This window comes from Sander lucioperca, chromosome 4 (genome assembly GCF_008315115.2).
Source record: "Sander lucioperca isolate FBNREF2018 chromosome 4, SLUC_FBN_1.2, whole genome shotgun sequence".
NCBI classification, from domain to species: Eukaryota; Metazoa; Chordata; class Actinopteri; order Perciformes; family Percidae; genus Sander; species Sander lucioperca.
This window is the reverse complement of record NC_050176.1, coordinates 43,299,365-43,317,093: the sequence shown is the minus strand read 5'-3', so window position 1 is coordinate 43,317,093 and position 17,729 is coordinate 43,299,365. Positions and strand designations below refer to the sequence as shown.

At 40.3% G+C, this 17,729-nt stretch overlaps 1 protein-coding gene across 11 annotated transcripts in view; it reads left to right on the top strand.

Annotated features, from left to right (window-relative positions):
* Window positions 1–2,184: 2,184 nt before the first annotated feature.
* palm3 (paralemmin 3) overlaps window positions 2,185–17,729 on the top strand; it is a 37,412-nt gene continuing 21,867 nt past the window's right edge. For 9 of the 11 annotated variants that reach the window (XM_036000198.1, XM_036000197.1, XM_036000196.1 and 6 more), the window contains exon 1: window positions 2,369–2,805. The gene's annotated coding sequence lies outside the window, so the exon portion shown is untranslated. The other 2 variants (XM_031285919.2, XM_031285921.2) reach the window with 2 other exon arrangements.

The window sequence follows — 17,729 nt, the reverse complement described above, 5'->3', positions numbered from 1 at the left end:
ACACTGAACTTACATGAAATGTTATCATATTTGCATTCTGCATAAATCTCTGCACACCCATTACTCTGTGAAATATCTCACAAACTCTTCACTCAACACATGCATCAGTACAACAAGCGGTCCCTGAGTAATCCGGTTTTGAAATTGCAACAAAATTTCTACATGGTCTACAACTTTATAATGTATTCTCATGTAAACTATTTATGTCAGCACAGATATTTTTTGTAAATTGCTTAGCCAGTGTATTCCACCATAATGGTTATTATATTGCCAGATTCCAGACAATCCCACTTACTTATATGTATCCCACTTACAAATATGAATATATTCTACTGGTATGCTTCCTAGTGACATTAATGCAAAAATATGAAGAAAAAAAACTATTCCACCTGTGTGTGCATGGTTAAAATTCTGAAGTGTAAAATAGCTCAGGCTACAGCACAAATATTCCCATTCATAAATATATGAATAATCAAGTCTAACCTCTGAATTTCTTTTCAAAGTGCACCAGATTGATGCATTTAAACGTTAAAATAAACAAAATTTTCTTACAGGGGAGCATGCCCATGGACCCCCCCTAGGGGAGCTTGTGCCCCAGTCCAGCTCTAGGTCTAGTGACGCCCCTGGGGCAGTGTCCCCGTTTTAAGTTTACAAAGATAAAAATTACCTGTTTTGGAGGTATTTACGCTTCAGAGCTGAAAATGTCCCCGGAATTTTGTCTCAGAAATCTGGTCACCTTAGTACAAGTGTCTTATATTAAGGTGTTATTTTAAGGTTTTAGGATTTTCAATCCACCATTAGCTTAATGTCATTAGCTATCTGTTGGCTAAGGTACAGCTTGAAGTTCTGTGTTGGGCTGTTTGAATGAGCCAAGTTAGCGGAGGAGCTAGGTGTCACAGTCGCACACACCACATTCAAAGTTTTTAGCAAGTTTGCTAACTAGCGTTAGCTAGCTAGGGGTTCGGAGCTAGTAATCCACGTGACAGGGATTTAGCTACTGAAGATCCAACTTCTACTAAGATGCACACATATTTGCTAAAGATCCGACTTATCTTAGTGTCCCCGACAGTTAAGATCACGTTAGTTTGTCTCGATCTTACATTGCTATGGTTGATAAACGTGCCAACATGAGGACAGCTAGCATTAACTGTGATGTGTCTTTGGCAACTGTCAGCTAGTTGACTTGATATCATGTTAGCTAGCACTCACACTAACCAGCTACTTAAATCTGCTTCTACAAACGTTATATAGGCTTGAAGGTTGTCATGCTGTGGCTAACGTTAATGCAAAGTTCTCACTTGGCATTGGCAAGCAGTTGCCGCACAGACACCATCGGTTTTGCCCCACTCTCGCTTCCTCAACTCTCTGATAGTCTTCATTTTCATGTAACTCTGATTTAAGCCTATGGTCAAACTGAAAAGGCTGAACGGCAGACGTGTTCATCTCGCTGTTACTGTACTGTCAATAGCTGGTATGTTGGGGTACAACACGTCACTACCCCAGAATGCATTGAGACGTAAATAACCATGCCGGCCTACGAGGGAATGGATTTTCTGCATTTTTTTTAACAAAAACAAAACATTTGGAGTGTTTTTGTACTACCTTTTTATAGCTGACGCCCACGTTAATAAGGCCAACATGTCGTACTAGTCAGGGTTCCTTTTAAGTCTTTCAAGCTAGATGTTGTGATCCACTGTATCAAAAGCTGCACTAAGGTCCAGCAGCACCAAAACCAAGCATTCACCCATGTCAGAGGACATTAATAAATCGGTGGACACTAAGAAGAGCAGTTTCTGTTGAGTTCAACAGGTTCCCATGCAAATATTACCTCTTTTGCACAGATGCCTCATTTCATCAAAATCACTTCTGATAACATAAATGGCCTTGAGCACCTGCAAGAAACAGACCACATGGTGAGGCTGATGTTGAACTTTAAGGTTGAGTACTTGCACCCTAACATGCACTGAATGTCGATCTATCAATAAAAATAAAATATATAAACATTATTAAAATGTACACAAGACTATGCTATTGAATAATCATGTTGTCACTTAAATGAACTACTCAAATTAAAACAAAAATTAAGTTAATTTGTATATAGCTTACTTTGTTGTTGTAGGAGCCAAAAATAAAAGTCAGAATCACAGTAACTTTTAAATGTCTCTCTACATAACTGGTTTCAATCACCAGATGGCATGTCATATTGGTCGTTAAGGAAAAACAGAAAGCATCGAGCATCGACATTCGAGTAAAAGCTTTTTATCTGCTCTGTAGTCATTCAGAGAGACAACAACAGGAAACATGAGGCTGCTGCTGCTGCTGCTGTCTGGAGGGCTGGCCTCACGGTAATAACTGGAGTCAGGTAACCAGCGGACAGACAGACTCTCTATTCCTCCACGCAGACGGGTTTACATACGAAGGGAGGCGGTGTGAGAGCCGCTTGCCGGGACGGTTTCACTTATTTATTTTTATCAACGCCGCGACCTAGCTTCTCTTTAAAATAAACTTCACTCTACTGTAAAAGTTTGATAAACTTAACAACGCGTCGTCCGGTGTTCATGTCCACGAGCGTAACATTGTTATAGGAGTCAGCTCAGCGCAGAGGCTACTCAGGTGTTCAACTTCACGGAGAAGTTTGTGTCGTATTTTAGCTTTCTTGCTAACTAATTACTAATTACGCTAACGTTAGAAGCAAGACTCTCTCCGTCTTTTTTGTCGTGTTCAATATCTCCAGTTTTCTACTTGGTTTCGTTTTCCTCCTTCTGCTTATTGGACTTAAAATATCAAGTGGCCAAGTTTGAACAGGTAAGTGTAGCCGATCTTCGGCCAACATTTTTCGGCATGAATTTTAACACGTTTGGTGGAGCCTGCGGGGTCGGTTGACACCTTTTGAAACGGGGCCAATAGGTGGAAGTGAGCCCAGCCAGTGTTGGACAGCCCCAGCAGCTGTTGACTTGTCTGACCTCTGTTAAGCATTGCAAACCAAAGAGTCATGTATTGATTAAAAACCCTTTGAAATATCGTGTGGCTGTTCAGACGTCACAAGGGATGTTTTCTGACACTCTTTGGCTTCTTTAATGCTGACCTTAACTTTACTAAAAAAGTACATTTTGCACTTGGTACAAGAAAAACTTTCATTGTGCACAGTTGTGAGTTTACAATGACCATCTTATCATAGTTATTGTAGTTTTTATCTTAAAAGATATGCCATGGTGTGTGTACAGTAGCACACCTCTTACATTTCTTTCAGCATATGTAAGACTAGCTGTGGCTCTTTTCTGCAAGTATTTTCGTCAGTTTTATGAGTAATTAAGTCCAAAAGCCTCAGGTCTACAGGCATTTACAGCAGTTTTATGATGCAGTGGTTAAGATAGTGGGGCAATCTTTTGACACTTTCCTAGCTGCTGTTGCAGCTGCACCTCCCTACCAACACACAAATACAAAACATGCACCATGCAGTCAAGATGTCAAATTCTGCACATCAGATTAACCACACATTTTTTGTCTGACTTGCATATGTATGACTCACCTATTTTACGGCAAAAGACACGCTGTTTCATCACTTTTAACCACAGCTATGCTGTGCTATAGCTTAAAAAAAAACCCCGCTCATTTCTGCCTTACAAGCCATCAAACAAATGATGCTTAACGTGCAGCTGAGTATACTGATTTACAAGCAGAGATCCCAGCAGGAGATGCTGACACGGCTCTTCTTCTGTCAGGCTGAAGAACTGAGGGCCTTGGGGCCATATCAGGGGGGATGTTACTCACCTCTGGCTTAATTTGACTTTCAGGAGACAGTTACTTTCTTGAGGGTTTGTTAACAAGCATATTTATGCTTGAGGGTTCAAAGAAAAGCTACACATAAAGGATCACTGCACAGCATACATACATATATAAATGTCACAGCAGCCAAAGAAGCAAACTGATTACAGATCAGCACTGCTGTTTTATGACTGAATGAATAGGATAATCACTGACCTGGGATAATGAATAGCCTATATGACATATGGAATAAACTTCAGTTAGTGTCAACCTCAGACAAGCACTCATGTTCTAAAACACTGGATGTATAAAACATATTTTTTTTATAGTCACAACAGCTGTGCAGAGATGCCGTAAATGATATCAGTGTTATCATTAGGGCTGTCCCATCTAAGTCGATTAATTGACTTATCGCTCGTTTTGGTCTTAGTTGACTAAGATTTCTTTAGTCGATCAGTCATGTATGTTTTTTTCATGTTGAATGACTTATTTCCAAGAAACATATGAGCACATCTCTGGTAAACACATTTAAAGGTGCTGTAGGTAGGATTGTGAAGATCCAGGATTTAACCAAAAAATGTGAACATCGACAACTTCTCAGTCCCTCACCCACAAGTGATTGACACGCAGTTAGCCCCGGCCCTGATTGGTGCATCTGAACAGGGAGCTGTGGATTTTTGCAAATCGCACTACAGGCTGTAGGTGGTGCCAGAGGAGCCAGATTTTTTTTAAATTACCTGCTTCATGTAGTTCTACTCAAACATAGGGTCAGTTTCAGCAAATATGACAGAAAGATAGTTTTATAAGTCTTACCTACTGCACCTTTAAAGTCCTTTGCATGATTCTTTGTGGAGAAACTCGGTTTTACAGATCTGTTATTTTAAATCAACTAATTGATTACGTACGAGTGTTAGTTGACTAATCATTTCTTTAATCGAGGACAGCCCTAGTCACTGTAAGTGATCAGTTCAGCTATGTAGTGACTTTGCACAGGGTTTTGATATCCATTTGACGTCCACATGTCACTAGTTTTGTCATTCTGTTATTTCTGTAGTGGAAATGATATTCAACCCTGCCTTGCTGCACCACTCCACTGAGTGTTGTGGTGACTGTTCATGTCTTGTATTCTTGTACACTGACACTTTTTGGTCTTACTCATAAATCTCACTGCTGTCTTCTGTGAGTTAGGCAGCAGATCGGTCTACCCCAGTCTTTCAACTTTAAAATAATCAACATTATTTGTAACATATATGACATTTGTTTTCAAATTCAAGTATTTGGCTGTGGTACTAAAATATTTGTGACATTTTTGCTTTCATTAAAAATTAGAGCCCGACCAATATTAGCTCATTACAGATATATCGTATCAGCGTATATATCAGCCAATAAATGACAAGAAATTGAAGTACAGAAATGCCAAATATGAGATGTTGTGCCCACCAGGAAGTAGTGACACGTTTATTTTTCAACAAATGTCTTGCCCATTTCTTGGTCGCAGTTGTTTAAAAAAAAAAAAAAAAAAATACTAATTTAAGGCAACATTGTCAAAAATGTTTATTTATGTTATGGGTTGTGTAAAGAAAAATGAATAATTGGCAGCAAATATATTATTATCATTTTTTTATAAGTATCTGCGTCAAAAATCCTGTTATCGGTCGGGCTATAATGTCAATGCTATCTTGAATGCAGTGTAACCCAGAGCTTGTTGAGGTCATACCTCTCTTGTGCAACAATCAAATAAGATATTCCTTGTGTAACTAACACTGTTGTTGCTTTGTGCATAGTGTCAAATTCAGAGTGATTTCCCTGTCTGATCTGCTGGCCTGTTTGTTGCTGTTCAGTGGAAATGTTTTCCTTTGATGCATGCAAAATACAGCACAGAGCCCGGGCCGATGTGCCAGTCACTTGCAAAGCAATTTTGATTTTGAATCTGCCGAAATCTACTCAAATGTGCAAAGAGGAAGAGAGATGGGTAGAGTGGGTGAGATAGCTGTTAAATAATAATAATAATAATAATAATAAGCTTTATTTGTATAGCGTATTTCATACACAGAGTGCAGCTCAAAGCGCTTTACATAAGACAGATAAAAGGGCAGGAGAAACTGTGGTCGTCTGCACCACCAATCAGCAGAGTTTTATCTATTTAAATTGTGTTGAAGAGAGTAGGAGACATACTAGTTGGACTTTAACAAGGTGGAGGGAGGTTAAAAATCAACAAGATAAAGAGGAGGAGACAAAAGAGTAGCTGGGAGAGATGGAATCCACCACTTCTTTACTTGGCAAACTGGTGATGGATGGATTTTTAGCAGGAGGGAATTTCCTCACTGCCACATTGCCTCCAGCATTTCTATCTGTCCATTCTTAGTTGAAGTTGTTATGCATTTTCACATCTCTTTTTACTTTTAACATTGTTCAGCATTGTCATCAGAAACACACTCAACTGTGAGTGTTGGTACATTTCCATGTTTCAACCAAGCTGTTTACATGGGTTAAGAATAGTGCTGTCAAACGATTAAAATATTTAATCACGATTAATTGCATTAATGTCATAGTTAACGCGCACATTTTTATCTATTCTAAATGTCCCTAGATTTCTTTTTGTCCCATTATTTTTTTCTCATTTTAATGCTCTTATCAACATGGAAAAGTGGATCGGCTTGCTTTGTGCTTTTGTCACCTGGCTTTGACGAGGGGGCGGAGAATTCACATCAGCTGTGTGCTTGGCCATCAAGTGGTATTTCAGACTGGACGTGCTGCGATGATAGCTCAGTTCACAACGACAAAACACACAGATCACTTTGGTCTTGTCAATGGAACCATTTGGCAACTTTTTAAAAGTAAATTTTCCATTCAGAATCTTATTGGCATCCATTTCGGCATCTCGCGCTCGCCATCCACTCAAAACGTAACGTTAGCCTACTACTCTTTGGCCGGCTCGCAAGCCCAAACAAGTGTGTGCGGCGTGCCTATTGTTTTGTTTCCGGTCTAGCTAGATCCGGTGTGGTGTTGTAGTTTTTCTAACGTTACTAGTTGTTGCAGCAGCATGTGAAAAAAACTGCAAAGTTTGCTAGGCCTAATCTCGCGATAAAAAATTGACGCCGTTAAAATGGTTTTGCGTTAACGCCGTTAATAACGCGTTTAACTGACAGCACTAGTTAAGAAGCATAGCCTGACTAATGATGCCCTGTGAACATGACAGTACTCTTGATTGTCTGTGCTTCAGGCTGTTATTATTATGGCTATACAAGAGATTAGACTCAGACACCAGCTGAACAAAGATGGTTCACCTGGAAACAAGAGATCAGGACGACACTGGCCGCAAGGTTATTTTTTTTAGTGGTAGAAAAATGGAACAATGGAAGTAATAATTATATATAATAATTTGTTCTCAGTGGATCAACTTTGGCACAAAAATGCTATGAAAACTCACAATAGTCATGGTTCGATGTGTATACAGTACATAGGACTACATTATGTAGCATACTTTTTGTTAATGCAGCTAACAGTGGAATAATCTGCAACACTGCTATGCTTCTTCCAACTATGACTTTGCTCTGGTTAATATTACGATGAGATGCTATTTATACTGGAGTTTCTATCTGAAAGTGCTACTCCATCAATTTATTATTGCACTTCTATCAAATTGGAAGACTTGTGAAGAGAGAAATTCAAAAAGAAAGCTAAAAATGTACTAGAGGCAGAGATAACTTGACTTTTGGTTTCACAGGGGACACGAACAGTGGTCTCCTAGGTGAAGGTCCTGGATGTGTTTAGAAACGCATTCGTGATGCGTCAAAAGCAAACGTAATTCGGGACAAAATACGTTCCCCTCGAAACGTAATTGCAAATGCAGTAAGGGAATATAATTTTTAGGGGACAGGGCTGCACTATTACGTCACCAGGATTATTTTCTCAGACTTGAGAAAGCTTCTTTATTTGACTGCGTAGTACTCACAATGATGAGTGTACTGATATTCATGTGTAAGAATATTGCAGTCTGTGTTAGCGACATGTGCGATGGGTTCATTTTTTTTTGGGGAGAAATATTGAAGTTGAGACATAAATTGCTTCCCAGTGAGCTCATCTGACCCACAAGCATGTTTCTGCATTATGTCACCATGTCAGTCCTAGCATACCTAAGATACCAGCCACACCCCAACATTTAAGTGAGAACTATAGTCACAGACTCGTACTTTTGTCTGTCCTCTTTTCCTTCTTGTGTTTTGTTTAGGCACAGGAGGCGTTTTTCAGAAACGGCGCTCTTTAAATCATTCTGCTTGTGTTTGTCTGCGTGTGGTATTCCTTTTCATCTGCAATAATCTGTTGACTCAAAGCCTACATAATCCTGGCCAACAGTTTGTGAGAGAAGTAGGAGGATAGAAAAAAAAACATTTTCCATCTCCAGTTTACTTATGTCTGTTGTACACAGTACACATGCCCTTCTTTTGACACCGGCAACAATGTATTAATCAAGCAGACAAGGATTAGACAGTTAAGTAATGTGTTGTGTTTGTGAAGGTAATGGTCTAAGGAGATAACTTGAGCTCTGTCTGACAGCACATTATTTTAGCTTCTCAGCTTCCCAGCATTCACCTTTTCTCATGAAAGTCTAAGATTGTAGTCTCCATTAAGGAAGTTTTACCCTGCACTTCAGTGGCTTGTGAATATGAATGAAGACAACATACTGTAAATAATGCAACCTCAAGATGCCACACAAAAACAAATACACATGGCTGTGGTTACTAGGTTACAATGTCTGGTTAGCTGTAGCGGTTCTGTACATAGTAGCCAACAATTACCTGAATGATGCTTGTTTACTGAAATGTGGGTATGTATTTTAAATGCTAGCTGTGTGTGTGTGTGTGTGTGTGTGTGTGTGTGTGTGTGTGTGTGTGTGTGTGTGTGTGTGTGTGTGTGTGTGTGTGTGTGTGGTGGGAGAGAGGAAGAGGTGGAAGTGTTGTCACAATTTAGTGATGACAGCAAGCTGTCTAATGTTACACGTTCTTCCAAAGCTGCAGCTAATTTGTGATATTGTTGTCTTGTCAGTTAAATGGTAAAAAAAAAAATCACTGCCAATTCACAACTAATTTGGAAGAAGTTCACCTGTTGCTGAATTGCTCCAAATGCCAACGACAGATCCGCATCCCACACCGAAACGAACTAATTTGCCAAGCAGATTTTGTGTGTGTGGTTTTGGTAGCTGTGGTTTTGTTCTGAGTCCTGGTGGAAATGCACGCCACATGGTATAAACATTTTTTTTCATCATCAGAGGCATTCTTTTTCTCTGGTGTTCGGTTAAACAAAATATTCCAACTCTTGTTTTTATTAAGATTTAAAATCGATAGAAAATCGGAAAGTTGCGGAAAGAGCTGTTACAAAATAAAGGCACAACCTTAGTTATATCAAAGAAAAAATGGGAAACAGAGAAGTGGATGAGGGGAGAAGTAAGAGAGAGAAATGAAAAAGTCAAGAGCAGAGGAAGAGGGGAAACATGAAAATAATGTAAATCTAATTGCATACCAAGTATCTTAATAAAACCTTTGTGAATATAAAGAGATCATCAGGTCTGTTGAAATGGATTACAACTCGGTTGGAAATTGCCAACGAGATACCAGTTAACTAAGTTCCAAGTGAGATATTAAACAGAGAGGGCAGCAGTTGAGATTCTTTCCACATCTTTGAGCTTGGTAGGCCAGATGCTTTATTTTAATAAAATATCAAACAGTTAGGAGGTTTTACATTCTCATTTATATGGTAACAACAAGTCTGGGTTTGCTACCTAAGGAAGAGATATCTTAACATTGAGCTACAGTAATTCCAAAGTTGAAGTCAAATCAATGCACAGCTGAGATTGGGTCTGATCCTGTTTACATTAGGCCGCTATGAATGGGATTTTGATCATGTCTCTTAAATCAATACTCTACGGAGCCCCTAAGGGGACATGAGCAAAAAAAAAATCTAAAGTTTAGTTTCATGTGCTCATACGACTTTCATGTGCACACGCAAAACCTTTTCCTGTGTGTGCACATGAAAGTTTCACGAGAGCACATGAACAGTGCCAGTGCCACAGTCCGCAGCACTGCAGCAAAGAACTCCGGTTAGAAAGGATGGCGGCTAAAGATGAGTTTATATAGATGCCAAAAGGCTTCAGTTTGTCATAAGAGTTTACTAGGGTGACCAGACGTCCCGAAAAATTCGGGACAGTCCCAAAATCCAAGCAGTTATCCCGAATCCTGCCCTAATTGTCCCGAAAATTAGAGCAACTCTCGAGTAGTTATAGTCTGATAGAACATTAGTCGCGAATTTTGATAACAGGCATTGCTATTTTTCATTCATTCATGTTGAAATGGAGGCTCAGGCTGGTGTCCCGGGACCTGATGAACACGTAGCTAAAAAGCAAAAAACTTCTCTGCAGGTACCAGGAGGACTGGGTAGGGAAATACCCCTGGATTACTGCAGTTTTACGTGATGCAAACAAAGCGTTTTGCAGTGTATGTAGGAAGGAGTTTGGTAGTTCATGCTTATAATGAAGACCTAGATTAAAATATAGTGCAACTAACTCCTGTACTGTAGTCATTTCTCTAGCTGTCACTGTCATGGCCCAGGCTACATCAATATACGGCTTTCATGTGCTCACACAAAAGTTGTGCGTGCTCACACGAAACTTTCATGCGCGCACATGAAAAGGTTTTGCATGCGCACATGAAAGTTTCGTGCGAGCACATGAAACTAAACTCTAGATTTTTTTTTTTTTTTTTTTTGCTCATGTCCCCTTAGGGGCTCCGTAATACTCCTCAATCAATGCTGAAATAAACATTTTCTACATTTATGTTTCACAAATCATTTTGTGAATTCATCCTACATCGCCTTCACAACTGGAATCTCAGAGATGGTGAACAGTTGTGGGTTGAAAGACAAGTGTATTGCCTCTATAATTTCTTCAATGACGGGCTGGAATTCAGTTTGTTTGTAGGAAAGTTAAACATTAGGTGGCCCGACTAAACATTCAGAAGGTGACTGAGCACTCTTGCATCTCAGATTAACACAAACTCTATAGCTCGACGTTGCAAGGTCTTATCAGCTGGTGGTAAATGACCTACAGATGTGTTTGTAATGTACTGTGTTGTCCTGATGTGGTTTGATTCTGATTTAAGCTGCACTGTGTTTTAGCAGATATGGATGTATTTGTGACTGAGCTGCGAGGCCCAGAGGCACAATGGCCTTCAGGCTTTTGACTCCATGACAATAGCGAAAATGAACCGAGACTGGATTACACCAGTTCTGCATTCCTCTCCAAACCGGCTTCACACACACACACACACACACACACACACACACACACACACACACACACACACACACACACTTATCCTGTGTACACAGACAGACAAATCACCGAAGCAAGCCAATACATGTCACACTTTCTGAAAGTGCAAAGAGAAAAAATACTAACTGCATGTGTGGACATGGGGAATCACAAAACTCATTAGTTAAAAAAAACAAAACTAGAATAGTTCTATCAAAAGTGGGCCAAATCATTGAAAAGTATCTGCTATGGCACCGTTTTGTGCTAACTTGTGAGTAAAAAAACAACTCCTAAGCCAATCTGCATTCACAGTATTCTCAAACGAGGCATTTTTTTAATTGACTGCTGTTTAAGCCAGATCCAATTCACACCCTTTGTTTATTGTAAGCCATTGCACTGTGGGAACCCGTCAAAACCTGTTTTCCATTAACACAGTTGAACCCCTTCCTCGTGCACAGCATGGTGAGTGATTAAACCACAAAGCAGCACGGACGAATAACCTGCAGCCAGCAGTTTCAATGAAGACCGACACTGACAGAGTGCGTCACTAAGCGGAGGAGGCAGAGCGACTTTGGGTTTAAAAAAAGGTCGCTTTGCTTTTTTTTCAGTGGCATTTTGCAGGTGCACTATGTGCTGCTGTAACAACCACGTTTTACTTTTTTTCGTGAAAGAGATCTGTTGGATCCTTCGGGTCATATCAGCTCCATTATTTTCATTATCCATTAATATGTTGATTATTTTAGTCTTGTTTGGTGCATTGTGTAGCATATAAAAATGTTAAAATAGCTCAACATGGATGGAAAGCAGTGCTCTGTTTATTTAAATGTGAAAGTGCAATTCAAATATTTTGTCCCTAAAATCAATGAATAATCTTGATCTCAATATTGATGAAAATAATCGTGATTATCAATTTGCCCATAATCGTGCAGCCCTAATGTGAGATACTGACGAAATGGAGACATATGGCACATATTGTAAGGTGTCTCGGTGTGAACGTGATGTTAGTCTTTGAGCTGGCTTTTGGTGGAGATGCGGGCAGAATGTTTATGCTGTGTCGCAGACTCAAGTGTCTCATCAGGACTTGTCAGAACAGGTGTCTCAAACTCTGATCCCCTTCTTCCCACCGGTTCCATTAGTTCATGCGCTTTTTTTTTTTAACCTCTGGTTCATTGCAGGATCTTCCATTTATATGATGATTTATATTTTCTCACTTCTCTTCATGGCTTGTCAGCTGTAAGGCAGGTGAGGCAGGTTATGAGGACTCTGTCTTGTGTCAGTACAGGTTCTTGCACTGGGTTTTGGTTGAACAGAGACTCTGAAAGTCTACAGTGGTGACCTTTTACTTCCTTATCCGTTTGTTTTTTCTCTCCCCATCCAATTACATCGCCATTTGATGCCATCACACAGAGACTTCACTTATTTCAAACTGTCTGAGATTCCCTAAAATTACACGTACGCTGCTTGAGACATTGTATGTACAGCATATGTCATGCATGACACTGGCACTGTTTACTGAAGTCAAATACATTGTAAAAAGGCTATATTGACGTCAAGTTAGTGGCTTAGGGCAACTTTGCCCTCAGTCATGCAATGAAGCGTCAGCTAGCCTGTAATCTTCACTCCTTTGCAAAGCATAAATCACACACATATTCTGCATTCCAAGTCAGGGTTAAAAATCGTGTTTCCCCTCTTATCATAAACGCTAATATGTGCCTCAACCGCCTGTGCACAATGTTCGAGATAAAGCTCTAGATATAAGAGTTCATGAATGCCAAAACATTGAGACCACAGTGATTCAGTATGTCTTGCAGCATAAGGGCGACAGTTGCTAACCCTTTGTCTCCTGCTTTTAAGAGTGGCAGTACACCAACACTTTACTAATATTATCATGTTTGTACATTTAATCCTCCAGGTCTGGTCGTTATGTTATAATGTAAATATGTGCAAGACAAATATTTGGTTGAACAATAAAATGTCATAAAATGTAGTGTTATATGTATTATTTTTTTGTTGTTTTTTTGTTTGAAATAATCTGTTAACAAGGTGAGTATTTTTACATCCAGTCAAATAATCCCTTTAGGAGAGCAACTTCACTGATCACAAAGCTGATGTAATTTAACTGATTGACATGTCAAAAGTTGAGTAATTCTAGGAAATGCATACACATACACAATGCAGACCAATTCAGCAATGTGACTTCTTCACAGTCGGATTGAATAGATAATCTTGTATGTTAATCATACTCGGTGAGCCAAGATGACTCATACAAGGTGCATAGCACGTTATTCTTCAGCTTCACCAGGCATATGTATGTTCCGGATGACCATGTTAATCTCTGTAGCCCTCTGCTGATTTGATGGTTGGATGACAAGGTTTCACAAAGGCTTCACCATGCTGTCACTTTTGATCTGAGGCTTAGTTTAATGGCTGCGGGACTGATTTTCTCACCCCAAATCCTTCCAGACATAATATTCTAAATGTGTGCAGCAGATGGTGATTTTGACATGGCTAGTGATCAGAATCTTGCCCATATTGGGAACCACGCAGAGGACAATATCAAGCTGTAGGCAACCATAAACAATATTTAACTTTACGTCAACCATCTGTGTTTGGCTGATGAAATAATGGCTGACAGCATAGAGTATGTCAGTAGGCACAGTAAGACAAACCTAGTGGATAGAAGGTAACCATATTAAGTCTTTGCCTTTTACACCTAACCTTTTTGGTTCGGTTCAACAAAAGCTCTGGTGCATTTGCTTTGTTTGGGTCAGTTCTTTTTGGCTAGTCAGAAAACTGTCAATCAAACACTTTGTAATTGTCAACATGAACAAATTATTTCTACTGTTTACTTGGTGATCATCGCAACAAAAGCTAAAATAATTATTGTAGAGTTGTACAATCCTGTCCTAAAGTATTAGAAAATCCTGAGCAGTGTTTTGGCATCTGAATTGCCTCCAAAGTCGGTGATTTCTTACCCAAATTGGACTTCATGTATCATATGTCATGTTTCACTGGTACATGTACCTGAAGCAACACTCCCCCACCCAAGCAGCCCCTTGCATTTCCGCACGTGAATCCATGTAGCGGTAATGATGCAGATAACTGTCCAATGAATGCTTTCCCTGTCAGTCCATACATCAATTTCACACCTCCTGGTTTAGTCAGTCAGCGTGAACACACAATGGACCAGAACTGCAGGTGTGAAAGCAACCCAACGACCTTAATAGTTACACTTAGAAACATCCATGTCACATTACTTTCTAGATCAGCCCAGAGATCAGAAGTGTTCTTTTACGCACTATAGGATACTGTAGGCAGAGCCAGGGTAAGACCAGCCTACCTCCTGCTGAACAGAGAGATTCTATTGTAGTGGATGTGTGTGTGGTATCTCACAGAACCCCACTGATCCCCCCTCAATCCTTTTTTATGGCTGTCTAACGTAGAGACAAAATGAGAGCAAAGGAATTTGCTACTTTGAGACACTATTGTTTCATCATAGTCTCTCCTCTCAACACGATTTAGTCAAATTGTCAGCACGTTAAACTTGCTTTAGTCTGAACACCGCAACCTGTTGGAAGATTTCTTTTGATATTCCATTGCAGCGATGTCTTTGATGCTCTCGAGCGCATGTGTCCCGTTGTGATCATTTGTGCAAGCTTACTGTACATATCTGCACATTTACTACCCTGATAAATATGGGATTGGTAGGTTAATGACATATTTTCATGCTTTGAAGTGCACACATTACTTGAACCTAGGTTAGACTGAAGTAGGACTATCATGTCTGTGAAGGGCAGAAGTGATAAATAACTGATATATGTTGTTGATTTTGGTAATCCCCAACGCGCTCCAAAACCGACTACACTTAGCTCTGTGACGTAGGAGTTGCACATATATCACACATTAACCTTCCGTCTTTCAATGATACACACACACACACACACACACACACACACACACACACACACACACACACACAGCAGTGTAATGCAGTGTTTTCATTCCTGTGAACTGGACTGTCAATCAGAGGAACTTGGCTGTATGCTGTTGCAGCAGCACCATCCAAACTCCACAAATTACACACACGCACGCGCGCGCGCGCACACACACACACACACACACTTTGAGTGCCTCGTCTCCAAAGAAAAGTTCTATCTAGGAATTTGTTTTACAAATGTGCATCCTCTTCTGTTGTCAGACTCATCCTGAGCGATGGCCAGTGACGACAGCAGAGAATGCGCAAGTTCAGAGATCAGGGTTGTTGCGATTGCATGAAAGGTCTCTAATCGTCTGGAGGACGGCGATGTTTGTACTCTTCCTGTTCCCAAACACATGGGTGGAAGGATATTTTTAATTTGCAGTGGCCTTGGAATTCTCTCTCTCTCTCTCTCTCTCTCTCTCTCTCTCTCTCTCTCTCTCTCTCTCTCAGGCCTGAAACTGTCCTTCCGTCAGTTCAGCTCTTATCTTGTTCAGTTCGCTCTTTTCAGTTCTGCAGTTTACATCCTACACTGTAGTAATGTACTCTAATCCCAAAGAGTTGAAAAGACGGTAATGTTGAATAGAAGCAGGATAATAGGACATGTAGAAGCAGCGCTGTAAATGAGCATAGTAAAGATGATTCCAGTGGCATCACTAATACCTAAAAATTGCATCACGATTATTTAAAAAAATCTCAACCGGTTGTAATCTTTAAACATTTAAATTGATTTTTAACCGATTCACGATGCATTGTTGCGTCCCTAGTTAGTACTCAAATGCACTTAAATCACTGTATGTGATTTAGGGCATACAATCTAATACTCCCACTCTCTTTCTCTCTTCTGTCTTCACTACAATCGTCTCCAACCTCCATCCCCCAATCTCTCCAAGAAATGGAGCAGAAACTTCAAAGTGCAGAGAAGCAGGGTGGCCAGCGGTCTAACAACAGTGTAATTTCATCATTACACAAAAACAAAATGTCACTGGGTGGCCTTTTAATGACTCCCTCCGCCTCCTCCCTCAACCCCTTTTAGACCGAAAGCTTTCAGCAACTGGGTGTACGCTGTGTGTTCAGGGGCCGTTATTTACAGAATCAGCCAATTCAGAAGACTGTTGCTCTTTGATCTTTCTACATACCTTCCTGACATTAAATGCATCATATACTATATGATAGTAAACCCCAATATCTTGGGGTTTTGGATAGGGGTGGAACGGTACACAGAAGTCACGGTTCGGTTCATACCTCGGTTCAGACATCACGGTTCGGTACAATGGTGGGAAAAGCAAAACAAAAATGCAGAAGGCAATTTTTTTTTATTGTGCATGTCTCAGTCTGTACCACCTAGTGTCATACAGTCTCTCCCCTGAGCTAGCTGCAACAGCCTGAAGTATGTAAAGTAAGATGTAAACAATAAGTACCCCACATCATCTACAGACTTCATCTGGAACTTGTAAACAAAAAGACAATCAGCTATAAAACTGAAAATACAGCATCTCTTATTTATGAAAGTGCAAATTACATAGAATAATAACAAACAAAATTCTACTTAGACGAGACCTTCCCCCACAAAAGATAAAAGAAAGTATTCTTGCTATTAAGTGCGACAGGCATACCTTTCTAGTTTCCACTCTGCCACGACCTCCTCTAGCTTCTCAGCTAGGTGAGTGCTTGTGTGCTGCTCATACAGGGGCCGCGTCTGTAGAACTGACGCTTTCAGTTCCCACTTAGTCAATAAAACGAGTAGTCACCGTGAGATAGCTTTCCGTAGCACGTGAAGTCCAACCATCAGTCATTAGAGAAACGGAGGGTGCAGCTGACAGCTCGTGCTCCATCAACGTCCGTGTTTGGTTGTATATGGAAGGGACTAGTTTGCCTCGTGTGGACGGGATGGCATGTTGTAACGAGGTTCGAGTACATGCAGCAAATACTTGAAGCCGGGTTCCTCTACGAGTGAATATGGGCTGATTGAAGATGACATGTAAATTCCGATTGCTTCAGTAATTTTTTTTTTTTGGCCCTATTTGTATGTGTATATAATGGCTGGTTAAGCACTGTAGGGAGGAAAAGTTGTTTTTTTTGTCTCGTTCCAGTGATTGGCACATCTGGGTGATGGCGTCGGATATGCGTGCATGTTAAATGTATTTCCACTCACATACCCAACAACTGCTGAACAACGCCGACACCGTCCTTGTCTTATCCACCACTCTACTACTGTAACTGACTGGGAAACCAAAGTTTTCCCAAACTTGCGATCTTAAAGAGGCCGGCGGGTCCTCTAACTGTTGCCACCACTCACCATAGGCTAAGCTACTCGTCCTTAGTGCTGCTAGCTCTGACTCACTCACTGGACCATCGACCTGTAGGCGGAGCTCGGGAGCTTCAGAGCAGGGGGGGGTTACAGATTAGGTGTCCCTAAAGAAACGCGTATTTAACAGTAGTTCCGCATTACATGAATTAATTTGCACGCAAGTTTTATTTATTTTTATACCATGTATTCTCTGTGTAAATTCATGTACCGAACTGAGACGCCCGTACCGTTTCGGTTCAATACGAATACATGTACCGTTCCACCCCTGGTTTTGGACTGAATCAAACTGGCAATTTGGATACATCTCCTTGGATTGACGGAAATTAAAACATTGTCACTTTCTGACATTTTATGGACAAAATAAGCAACTG